Source organism: Grus americana, chromosome 4 (genome assembly GCF_028858705.1).
Source record: "Grus americana isolate bGruAme1 chromosome 4, bGruAme1.mat, whole genome shotgun sequence".
NCBI lineage: Eukaryota > Metazoa > Chordata > Aves > Gruiformes > Gruidae > Grus > Grus americana.
The window spans coordinates 4398324-4411751 of record NC_072855.1 but is presented as its reverse complement, the minus strand read 5'-3'; the positions used below and the strand labels follow the sequence as shown (position 1 = coordinate 4411751).

The following is a 13428-nucleotide window of genomic DNA, read 5'->3' as shown; positions in this document are numbered from 1 at the left end:
AAGAACTCAGCTAAGCATTTCATTTAAACTGTGAAGTACGTACGAAATAATAAAGCACGTATCCCGATCTTTGACCAGTTTCAAAAATAACTATTCAAACAACCTTGAACGAGCTACAAGTTGCACTTGTAAAATCTGAAGCCTCATTTTGAAGACTAAGCAAAGACAAAAGCAAAATTTTGTTGAAATGCATTACTTGTCCAGTACTTCTGAAACACTGTAATTGTGCTTACTCTGAATTCCTGCATGCAACATTGAATTCATCAGCCTGCTGCCAGGTTTTCATTCCACATTGTATATTATTGGAGTGTAAAACTGCTGAATGTGTTCCAATGCGATCTTAATCATATTATAGAAAATGTTCCAAGCTGATGTAATCAAATGCTTTTAATTATGGCAATCAAATGTATTATCAGTTTACTATTGCTAACCCATAGTCAGTACACAAAACCCAGCCTGAACTACAGCATGGAATAACAGGGTCTGCTATTTATACATGACTTAGTTCGAGCTTATGGTAAAATGCCTCTTTCAGTTTAGGTGCAAATATTTTAGTCTCTCTTCACTGATTACGTTAGAAAAAAAATACTTTAATGGAAAAGCATACTTTATATAATTTTCATAAAAAAGAAAAAAAAAAAAGGACAGATCATTGCATGGCAAATTCACAAAACAAAAGTTATTTATCACAGATTCCCATTGCAGGCAGGGGGAAAGCACCCCTGGAGAGGACCGTGCCAAAACGTTTGAAACACGTGCAGAACCAGACACCTCCTCACACTCTGGGCAAGACTCCAGTACCCAAATCCACCCTGTCAACTCAAACCAAATTTGACTGATGTCCAGGTAAAGCCTAAGATACCGCAAAAATGAAGTTGCCCAAACAAACTGTGGAGTGTCTACCCTTGGAGACAGCGTGAGAGGACAAGGCCCTGAACAACCTAATGCAGCACTGAAGGTAGCTTTGCTTTCAGCAGATTTCAACCAGATGACATCCACTCATTCACTCCATCCAAAATTATTCTCTGATTCTGTATTAGTGCAGTAATCATTGTTCATAAACCTCAAATCTATGCGCTAATGTTGAAAGGAAAAAACCTCTAATGACATTATGCTGTTGAGAAGATAATTCACAGTGAGAACTTCTGAGAGAGCAATAAGTTTCCTTGTTAAGTACATTGAGTTTGATTTTTTAAATAAATCGTAATTTCTTACTAATCAGACAATCTTTGCAGCAAAATACAACAAGAAGCTGCCATAGTTACACGAGTGAATCAGTTTGAGGGGGCCGTGCGAGTTGTCAAGACATTAGGAATTCTATTTAGGGAAATAATTATCCACACACGATGAAAATATCAATCACCTCAAAGTTAGTAACAAATGTGCAATGTAATATGGCTCATTAGTATCCATGATGCAGACAGACAAAACAGAAAGTTTCTTTGTCACCGATAGTTACGAGTACCGCAATATGGTTTCGCTTGTCTGAAACAGATAGCAGTTCTGCAGAAGAACAAAACATCCTCCTTTCATCCCAAAATAGTGTCAGGAGTCAGGATTCTTGCACTGTTGCAAGGCTATAAAAGGAAAAACCTCACCACCTGCGATACACTCAGAATATCTGGCAGCACTGTGAAGGTAACTGCCCCCTCAGCCAGCATGAAATAATAGCCACGTCTGCCAAGACAACTCAAAATGTATAGGTGACATAAGCACTGGAATATTCACAATAGGAGAAGATCAGCAAGCCCTTCTGAGGACCTAGCGCAGGGTAATTTTAGCATTTCAAAGACAGGAATGGGATTCATTGACAACGCTGACATGAAAGACTGAGTCATTGACAGGGACTCACTCATTGACAAAGATTTTAAAATACTTTTCCCAACTGCATTATGCTCTGAAGTTGCAGGTTGGAAAAATATAGGTCAAAAAGAGAATTGAGTTTAAACAGATTGGGACAAATGCTGGGATACCAGCACCTGGATATAGAAATAGCATGGTTACTGGTGGCAGGAGCAGCATTTATTTCTCTTCTTAGCACAGCAAAACTCTTGTCTTTAAGAAATTATCTTGGTTTTTTATTAAAGTAGTTACCTAATTACGAAGACAGCTCTGTTTCTCCATAATGGACCTGATTCATGACCTAACCTCAATCCACAAATGATTTTTTTTAATTACTTTTTTTTTTTAAGTGTGGGAATGGGTATGCGAATGTGGCTACTGAACATACAGTACCTCTTGCAGATCCAGAACCAGTTTCTCCATAAGACATTAGATTCACGTTTTGTTGAGGGAGATGGTTTTCTTGTGATTTTTGTCCATTGCTGGCTGTGTCTGCATTAGTAACTAGAGTAGCGTAAAAGGAACAGGAGAAATTGAGACAAATGCAAGAGTTTATAAGGCTCATGAAATCCTGAATTAAGTAGAGAAGAACTGTCAAAATCAGAGTAATAAGAATTTTAAACCAGGATATTTGAAATCCTAATTTCTTTTTTTTTTTTTTAAACAATTAAAATTTCTCCAAACAAAAGTAAATATAACAGCAAGTTTTGGAGAGGAAAAAGAATGCTACAGTAGACGAGTTAGTAAGATCAAAGCCTGCTGATATTTAAGGTTTTTGGGTTACGTTACTGTCAGAAGAAACATGCCTCCTTACTACGTACAAGTTGAACACTGGCAAACTTTACTGGAAGATAGATCAGAGGTTAGAACCGTGCATGTAAACATCTTTAAGAAGACAAATTCACCCCTCAAAGCCCTAAAAACTCACACAAAATCCCATTATAGATCCACGCTCCAAAGTTAGATTTGGATTTGTATGCTGGGAAAAATTAGATATTGATTCTGGACTTTTATTCTTACTTCCAAGAAGGAGCATTGCTACCGCTGCTGCTGAAGATGCTATCTGATGTGTGCTTGTTAGAAAATTACAAAAGCAATGATGAAAGATAATAGCCAAATATATAATTTAATGAGCTCAACTGCTTATGAAAAAATGTGCATTTAAACACACTACCTCAAGGCAGGATTATCATCACTTTGTGCCAAAAGGTCAACTATTTCAATTCAGCTGTTTGGCATTTCTAAGTTTATCACTCGGCATTACTTAATTCCCAGGTGAGACTCTGGATCTCAAAATGTTGTCTGCTGAAATGGGCTTAATGAAAAGCTTAGGACCAGATTACCTGACCATGTACTCTGCAAAGTTAAAAGCAGAAGTGTCACTTTTTTTTTTATAAATACCATGAGAAAAATGAAAGAGGAAATGCAGTTTAATAAAGGAATACATAAATTAAAGCCTCTGCAACCACAAGACTATCTGCAATCGAGCAGGCGCAGTACAGGCTTCCAACTCATGAAAAAATCAACCCGAGAAGAGAGAGTGAACCAGAGATCAGCAGTGGAAGGAAACGAGCACCATCCAGATTTGTTATCTCAAGCAGCTTTGACTATAAACCGCATTTGACTTGAAACCACAGAAGAACAAGTCAGATAATATCTGAGAACTCATGAAGAACAGAACAGCTTACCATTCAACATATTATTCCTCTTTTGCAGGAGAAAGCATAAAGTAACGGCTCTTTGAGGCAAACTGCATTGAAATGTAGGAAGGAACAATCCAAATATATTTTGGTTGAGAAGATGTATATTTAACATATATTTTCGACTTTCAAATATTTTCCTCACAAGTTATTTCCCCTAATGTTCACTAACTTGCTATTCGTTAAAGAGCTTCGCTATTTGCAGACTGTCTCAGAAAACTCATTAATCACCTCCTAAAAACACTACGCCAATTAGTATGTATGGCACCTTCCCGAGCGGAGCTCTGAACTACGGCGTTGTTACCTACTTCCTTCTGTAATAAACTCTGCTGTCATCATCATGACTTGTAACGGTGACCCAGTGTAGACATTTTACAACATGCTGGTAAAACACCACGTTTTAAAACTGTCATCTCTTTAGGAAATGAGTTCTTCAAGATCCAATTAGAAGAAAAGAAAAAAAAAAAAGATACAGGTTCACTAAGTTAATAAAAGAGTTCCACAAATTTGAAACTCAGTGCTGTTTTTCTCTTCTTAATAGAACTAGCTAATATAAAGAGGAACTCGTACATAGCCAACAACATATCTCTTTAAATCTTGCCTTAACAAGCTGAATTGACATGCAGGAGATTTATATGCAGCATATCAAAGTGAGAATTTCTCTGTTTTGCTATTAGTGTGAGTTTGATTTAAAAATTAAGAAAAAACCCCTGAAGAATTAAAGAGGATGATTTACTGAAAAGATTTAATTCATTTAAAGGAAAAGACTAAAATGCCTTTGAAATAAGAGCAAAAATACTAATACCAAATCTTAGTTCTAAAAAGAAATACCATCTATGCAACACAGACAGCTAAAATATCCTTAGGTTACTTATTCACAATTAGTAGCAGCCTATGCTACCATTACAAATTGCAATAAAGCCTTTCTTTATGAGAACACCTTCTTTCATTTCCAACTAAGAATGTAAAAAATATACTACCTTAACTAAAATATGAACTGCATCACCTCCAAAAATATATTGGTATCTATATGTGCTCCTTCCCTGAAGACATTTTTAGCGATATAACCAGGCAGTATCCCAACAGCTCTTTCACGAATCAACAGGAAGCAGAAAGGGGCAAAAATATCTATTTCACTTAGGTCAGGCAGCCTCATGTAGCATCGTATGATTTCTACAGGCTGCCAGGCAACAACATGCTGTCTGGCAATTCTCATCTCCACTTCCTAAATTTCTCAAATTCGAGGAGCAGAACAGTACAAAACGTGCATTAATGAGCCGAGCGTTCCCATTTGTGTACCTTCCTCCCCAATTCCACCCACTGGTCCTCTCCTCTAACTCACTCGTTTCAATTCTTGCTTGCAGATTTTGTACTTTTAAAGGTTAAATTCTTGGACTCAAAAAAAAAAAACAACCCCACCACCACAAAAAAATCGCCAAAAACACAACAGGAAAGGGGAAAACAGAGAAAAATGCATGAATACAGTTCAGTAGTAAATCAACTAGTATAGCCCAAAGGACTGTTAAAAGGTATTCATTGCTTTCAAAATATCTTTAAATGATTTGAATATTGCTTAGCAACACCAACACTATTTAAAGGGCTGTGACAATAACATACGTATGAGTAGGTCCAGAACATAACAGCTTCATGGCATTCATAGCAGTGCTTTATCCAGAAAGCAGGGTTCTGTCTTGTGTCCTTCCTCTCTCGAAGGAGCAAGTTCTCATCCCAAAACCCAAGTAAGATTTACGGGATCTGTATGTAGCAGAGTGAAATGACATCGCACGGGCCATGCACTTCTGGCTTTAAAATGCTGAAGAACACAGTTCTTATAAATAGGTTATCACCGAACTTATTGTTTCTCTTTTGGTAGGAGAAATGACCACATTACAAGTTCTGTCCTGTGATTATGAAACCCTAGAACATCTTTAAAAAATGATAAAGTGAGGATTTGTTTAATAGATAGAGATAAATAGGAAAAACAGATGCAGTGCAAGTCCTGTTACTACATCAGGTTGTGAAGAGGGGACTGGAGAGGTGATACAGGGATGGTCATGCCAGCCTAACTTTTCACAACAGCCTACTTCATTCCCGCACGGAACTGGACGATGCGAACAAGACAGCAATTGTCAAAACCAAAACGGAGGCAGCAAGTCACATAACATCCAGTTATTAAAAATAAAGCAGAGAATGGGGGTTTGTACGCAATATGGCTTTATCAGTTTAATGCAATGTAATTGCTGCATGTGTTTTAGAGTTAACCCACAATATGGGATTGAAGAACAGATCCCAGTGACAACAATAACAAAAAAAAAAAAAAAAAAAGAAAAAAAGGAAAAAAAAGAACTGATATACATTTGACTATGGAATATAATAGCAGACATCATCACAGGACAATATACACATAGAATGGAGATTTGGGGACATTATTCTCTCCAAGTGGTAAATCATAGGCATGAAAAGGATGAGAAATTCAGTATGATCGCAAAGAGTTTTGCAAAAGAAGCCTTTTGCAACGCGCAGGAAGTTTTCTTCAGCCTGCAAAATCCACCAACAATGCTGCAGGGCTGCCACCTGCTGGAACTGGATAATATACGGCTACAGCCGGGATTGATAAATCAGTGCCGGCTGGATGGAGAAAAAGAAGAAGGAGTGGCTGGTTACAAGGCAAATTGTGATATTTATAGTAAGTGCATCCAGATAAAATTGGATTAGACTCCCACATCTGAGAAAAGAACAATGATACACTCTCGAAGTCCTTCAGACAAAATTACATTTCGGGATCCAGACTTAAGCGACTTCTCTGCGCTTATCAGGAAGGTCTTTTTTCCAAAGGGCTTGGGCAATGGTCCAAGACATGTAAAAAAGACGGAAGAGCAAGCAGAAAGCACATCCTAGCCCAGGAGCATTCCTCCTACCATAATGCAACTCAGCTGTAAACCTCTACCATTAGCAGAGTTATAATAGTATGAAAACATCAGAAAAGACATGAATTAAAGTGGGGGTTTTTTTAGTATTTCCACTGAATGGAAAAAATATTCTTATTTTTACACAAATTGATCAAACTATCCGGCATTTCGGGTCTAAAAAGTACAGCTTTTCCAAATGTGACAGAATTTCTGAACCAAAAAGATATCTAAATACTGATTGTCTTACAACTTAATGCACTGCCGCATGTCTTCCTTTTTTCTTTACTGTTCCATATCTCCTTCTTTGTCTCTACCTTTTCATCTTCTTCCTACAGTTCCTCTTACTTTTAATGTTTCCATGGCAATGACAGCAAAAGAAAAGATTAAATATCCTTTGTGCATTTCTTTCTTTTTTACATAAAATTTTGAAAGATGATGAAGAAAAAAAAAAACCACACATCCCTCAGAGAATAATACAAGAGTTAGGACAATAACTCATTATGCAATCACAAAGATTTAATAGCTAACAGCTATTTGTAAGCTCATCTTCATAAACATTTTAAATGAGAATAACAATTGTAAAAATATCATGTTAAAAAAATAGAGGGAGAGAAAGTAAGAAAGTATAATCCAATGGAGAGCAAAAGTTCAACTATTTAACTTGAGCTCTTAAGTGTTAGCGCCTATTGTATACCTTTAGGGTAACCTCCGAAGTGCCTTCTGCATTTCGTTTCATCGAAGTCTTTATATTATGGCAAAAATTTGCAGATCTGCAGTTAAGAATAAATAGAGTTTTGAATCCTAAGTTAAAAATCAAGAAATTCACTTGCAGGAGCCTATCCAACATCTGCATTTTTTTTAACCCTTCTCAAAGCACAGAGTCATCCTTTAATAGCTCATTAGTTTGAAAAGGAATTCTGCGATCAGGCTGCAATCACTACAGCTCAAGAACCTGGCAGATGCATTAAAGAGGTAGCTGAGACTGTTTATGTTACAAGTAATTCAGAATTTAACAAGAATAAATTAATTCTATTTTTTTAAAAACCTTCTCCTGAAGCACCCATGGATCAACAGCAGACATTCCCAACTCGGTCATGTTAACAAAGACGCTATATGTCTTCAATACAACTCCTACAAATACATACAGATGCGTACGTCAATGCAATTTAAGAAGAGAACGTACCATTTGGGGAACTCAAACTATGATACTTTTTCATTTGCAACTATGGGACCTCAGTAAATCTGAGCTTTCTTTCCCTCCTGCCCCACAGCTCCTCCTTTTGGTGAATATATTTCCTCCGAAAATGTAAGCTGGGAGACATCCAAACTATTTGTCAAATTAGGTAAAAGTCAATCAATAGGGGGTTTTTTGCTCACTTTTCTTTCTTGTGTGAACGGTGAGACAAAAAATTCCCAAATTAAGACACTGACTGTAAAATGGTTGCAACATTTTGTTTCACTTGAAAAGATTTCAGAGTGGTAACTGGATTTTTCCAATTTTTTTTTAAGAATTTGTACAAATTTACTTAACCTCTAAACATAATCCAGCTTTTGGTGTTACATCCAAATCACAACATGGCTCTCTTTTTTATTTTATTTAAAAATGGTTCAGACCAAAGCTAATTCAAGTCTCCCTCAAGCTTTTCTCCTAGATATCCACTTTAGAGTACTTTGGTCCCTTTTGAGACAGAGGAATATGATGCAAGTCTTCTCTTTTCATTTCTTGCTTCAGTATTCAAACTCTAGTAAATGCTGGTGCACTGATATTTAGAGAACTCGTCTATTTACAGAGGAAAAAAATATTAATATTTCTCAGTGAGTTCAAGTACCAAATATATGTACCCACATACAAGGCTGTAAACCCTAGAAATTCCACTTCCATGATTTAGAACAAATATTTCTCTCAAGCATTGTTAATTTAATCACATTGTTATGATATCTATAATATACTATATACCATCTTTCAAAAATTAAAATGTGTTTGAAATTATAAAGAAAATTGGTTATTTCCTGCCTATGCAGAATATGTCTTAACTTGAAAGGTTCAAATATCTTTTAAGCTTTTTTTTCCTGTCTACCTCTAGGCTGTAAAAGATCCACCACCACCTTAATCAATGTGCAATGCCCCAGTGTTTTGCTCTTGTAAATTATATTGATCAAACGGTTTGAGTGTGAGTTTTTTAAGTTTTCAAGATTCCCACAAAATTAACATCATTCCTGTATATATATATATATATGTCTTCAAATATAATGGAGACCACTGATTAACCCTTAAAACATATTTTGATCCACAGAGGGTTTATACAAATAACCACAGAAAACCAAGTTTTCCAATATTAAAATTCTGATGATATGTTTAAAGCTACCCTTTATAAGAAAACAATAAATGTTAGAAAAGTAGACATTACTAGTGACTGATTTCCATCCCATGTCTACAACTGAATACACAATTAACCTATTGACATGAAGATTTCTTATTAATAAGAATTCTGGAATCTGTGTGCCAAGACGTTTAAATGCTAATATGATATATTACTTGATTTGTCTGCAGAAAAATAACCATACTGGCTTGTCATTGCATACGTAACCATCTATATAATGTTCATAATAGAGTTCTTATAATTTGAGCAATTCATCTTTATCGACTTTTTTGTGACTAATTTCATTGTTTCCCCCCAGTAAATACTCAGCCAAGTGACAATAGGTGCTTTTATAACAAGAAAAATGATGATATGAGGATATACTAAATTAAATTGCAGAACGTAATATATTACATCATATATTTTTCTAAAGCAGAATCCATATTAAAGTACATAGAATCATAGAATGGTTTGGGTTGGAAGGGACCTTCAAGATCATCTAGTCCCACCCCCTGCCATGGGCAGGGACACCCTCCACTAGCCCAGGTTGCCCAAAGCCCCATCCAACCTGGCCTTGAACACTGCCAGGGAGCCAGGGGCAGCCACAGCTTCTCTGGGCAACCTGGGCCAGGGCCTCAGCACCCTCACAGGGAAGGATTTCTGCCTCACATCTCATCTCCATCTGCCCTCCTGCAGCTTCAGGCCATTCCCCTTGGCCTGTCACTCCCTGCCCTTGTCACCAGTCCCTCTCCAGCTTTCCTGGAGCCCCTGTAGGGACTGGAAGGGGCTCTAAGGTCTCCCCGGAGCCTTCTCTTCTCCAGGCTGAACCACCCCAACTCTCTCAGCCTGTCTCCATAGCAGAGGTGCTCCAGCCCTGGGATCATCTCCGTGGCCTCCTCTGGACTTGCTCCAACAGCTCCATGTCCTTCTTGTGCTGGGGACCCCAGAGCTGGACGCAGTACTGCAGGGGGGTCTCACCAGGGCAGAGTAGAGGGGGAGAAACATATCTGTGTTTCTTTTGGGGTTTGCTTGGTTTTTTATTCACTGTGACTGTTTGCAAAGGGTAATGCAATTTACAGAGCAGCCTTAATTTTGAAACCTTTCAGGCCTCCTTGCCCTCTGATGCAAGTTTTCTGTAGATGGGACTACAGTTCTGTCCCTCTTACTTGGGAATCTTCACAGTTAGAAGTCACATTAAGGAGTTTGGATTGAAGCCTGTAAACTCTTTTCCTTTAGAAACCTGTGACAGAATAAATTTCCACTAAACAAAACTGTTTTCTTCCAGAAGCAGTTCTTTCCAAAAATAAAGCAGAATTTAACTGCAAGGTAAGCACACAACTTCAGAAGATTAAAATTTCTTTCTTTCTAACATGCATACATATTGTCTCCACTGTTTATTAACTTAACTTGTCTAAGTATAATTCAGCTTAGTTTCAAAAAATCTCCTTTTTGCACCCAAGAGTCTGTACTATGCAGATCCACTCCCTATTTTTGTATTGAGTCGTGCGTCATTCCGCTCAGGCAGTTGACAGTCCTTTCTTCAGATCCCATCCCTTATTTGCAAGATGAATTCCTTAACTGTCCACCGGGCTTCGATTGCCGCCTTTGCCGCTTTTCCAGTGCTGTCACCTAAACTGCTGTGCACTAAATCAGCATCTTCCTCATAATTAATTACTCTGCCAACCAAGGTTTAAGTGTTGCTTGTCTAGATCACTATTTTGACTTTTACCCATTTTGATCTGACACAACACAGGCTAGATCGTCTTAAACAGGCAGCCAGAATGGATACAGAGAAAATATTAATAAAATAAGGACACAAATATGTTCACACATGCACGGAGCTGGTCTCTGCTGGCTGGTCTTTCTTTTCTGGACGAGACAGCATATAGGTTTTCTTGCACTGACAGACCTGAACCTTTATAGATGTAAATAACTGGAACAAATAATTATTCTGGAGTCACAACAATCTCAAGCCTTTTCCCTCATCCTTCTGGTTACTCAGTAGTTTTTTATATTCCTTTCTCTCTATTCCCTTGGCATTCAGTCGTTCGCCTATGCGGGTCCATCACTCCTCTGCTCAGTTTTTTTTTTTAAATATTTATTATAAAACATTATTTTCCAACACAATGCAATACTATTCCTCACCTGCCAACACATCATTGTACTGATTTCTAAAGAGACAAATAGCATGCGCGTCTTTTAGGGCTGGGAATACAGACTCCAAGAGCGTGATGTAGCTGTGAGGTTCATTTCTCCAACAAGCTGGAGGCTAAAGAAACCCATACTCTTATGAGAAAAGAAGGAAACAGCTAGGAGTGAGAGAAGGCCAAGTACCTACTAACAACAAGAACAGCCTTAGATGTCCAGCAGCTGAGTCCAAGCAGCTTTAAGTGATATAATTCCTACCTGACGCCTTCCAATGCCATCATGGTGGGATCAGTGATGAGGATGGATGTATCAACTGGGGAAGATAACCATGTAGGATTATTTTAACCCAGAAAGGCTCACAAACTGGTAAGAGGAAATTCTCTGAGAGTGGAAATTATCAATTTGGTCCATCATGTTCTCAGGGTGTTATAAGAGTCTGAATGATTTCCCATAGAATTTTTCGAACAGGGAAATAACTGCTTGCAAAGAAAAAAAAGAAAAGTGTTTAATATCAGGGCACTTGCAAATACTCTGTACATTCTCATACTCTTACATTTAATTGAGGTTAAAAAGAAAAAAAAAAAAAAAAAGAGCTAGGAATATATAACAATAAACTAAATACAAAGAAAAGCAGGGAAAACCACCATTTAGAGAAGCCCATATCATTCCAAAAGGAATTTACAAAGGAAAACTACATATAGGGAGGTTTAAACTGCTAATTTCAAAAACCATGTGAAGGTTGTCTATTAGAAATTATTCTTAATGGTATTTGTGACAGCTTAATTTGCCTATTTAAAATAAATATACTCCAATTCCTTTTTCAAATGTTCTTCTCCCACTCTTAAATGGTACAAGCTCATTTAACAACTGGTAGTCAAACATGTTCCAACAATAGCAAAGCAAACTGCTGAGGATTATTACAGGCAAAAATAATTCTGCCATTCTAAAAAAAGTGGCTGGCAATTAGTGATTTCAGTTGGCCTTTTCCCCACAGTGTTTAGCAGAATGTTATATTTAAGACTTACTGAAATGTACAGAGATTCTAAAATCTTAAATATAGATTTCCTTGCTAATTCTCTTTCAAAGTCAAAGAGATAAAACATAAATGTGGAAACAATCTTAGACAAAAGAAATGGAAAGGCCATATTGGGTTATAAAAGAAATCCTTCTATTAATAAACCTACATTGTCTGTATCAGCTTTTGATATTCCAGAAGAGTACTTTCTTGAACAGTGAGGTTAAATCCCATTTTTATGTAAGAGTATCCCGAAACCTAACAGGGTCAAGAGAAGATGAAAATAACCACTTTTAGAATATATTTATATGTATTACATTTAAGCTGTTGGCTTTTTCCCCCTCTGAGTTTAAACTCACAACTCCTCATGCATCTTCTTTACGTCCTAGAAAATCCACTGCTGCTTTTGTCAGAAAGTGTCTACTCATAATTGAGGGCCTGGAGAAAACATGGATGGACCAGGTTACCTGAGGTTCTTTAAATTATATTCTCGATTCATTTCTACATTAATCTCAGCATTTGTTTGTATAATATTATGGCATTGAAGTTTACTTGTCTTGCTTTTTCATCAAAATAAAATGTAGCATCTGATTCTGATTTTGTTACTCAATCATAACGAGATGCAAGTGCCCCACACAGTGCCATATCTTCTCTTTGGTTTTGTCAAAGAAACAAAAAAAAAAAAAAAAAAAAAAAAAAAAAAGGAGTGAGCTAGGCTCAGAAGTGACAAGCACAGATCGTTTTCACTTTTGCAAGGGGAATTGGTGGAGGGCATAAAACCTCAGAGCAACTTCATAATCATCTTTCTACTGCGTTTCCAGAGGAAGAAGGTTTATATGGGGGGGGGGGGGGGCGGAAAAGTCAGAACAATGACCCATAACTATATTCCTTGGGGTTGTGCACAGGCAGTTAAACACTAGATACACATCCTAGACTGTCTCTTGCTTGCCCTTAGTGCATAAACAAAGATGATTTAAAGCAGTTTTTATGGTAAAGTTCCTTTAGATTCTACAAGCTATAGAGCCCATGTGGAATAAGGAAACAAAGATTGGATCCAATTAAAGACTCGTATATTTTTCTTTCTGATATACTAGAAAAGCTGCAAAAGGGGGCAAATATCTAGCTATCTTGCATCACTTATCACAGTATTATATTTTAAGAGTTTTATTACTTTTCAGCTCTAAGTCTGTGCAGGCTCTTCCTTCCCCTCCCCTGCAGATCCTTCACCCCTGGCTACCCCTGGCATACAGACGACGTAGACGTGGCACTTCGGGACATGGTTTAGTAGACATGGTGGTGTTGGGTTGACGGTTGCACTTGATGATCTTAGAGGTCTTTTCCAACCTTAAAGATTCTATGATTCTGTTCTATGATTCTATAATGAAAATCTTGTCTCTGTTCCATTCTCTCTCGGTCCACGGTGCAGGCACAGTCTGTAGTGAAGACCTTCACTT

At 37.3% G+C, this 13428-nt stretch overlaps 1 protein-coding gene across 2 annotated transcripts in view; it reads right to left on the bottom strand.

Annotated features, from left to right (window-relative positions):
- Positions 1-13428, bottom strand: part of CTNNA2 (catenin alpha 2) — a 539666-nt gene that overhangs the window by 300521 nt on the left and 225717 nt on the right. The window contains exon 1 of one of the 2 annotated variants that reach the window (XM_054824262.1): positions 4523-4605. The exons of the other annotated variant lie outside the window; for it this stretch is intronic. The gene's annotated coding sequence lies outside the window, so the exon portion shown is untranslated. Of the gene's footprint in view, positions 1-4522; positions 4606-13428 lie in introns of those variants that run through there. 2 annotated transcript variants of the gene reach the window in all.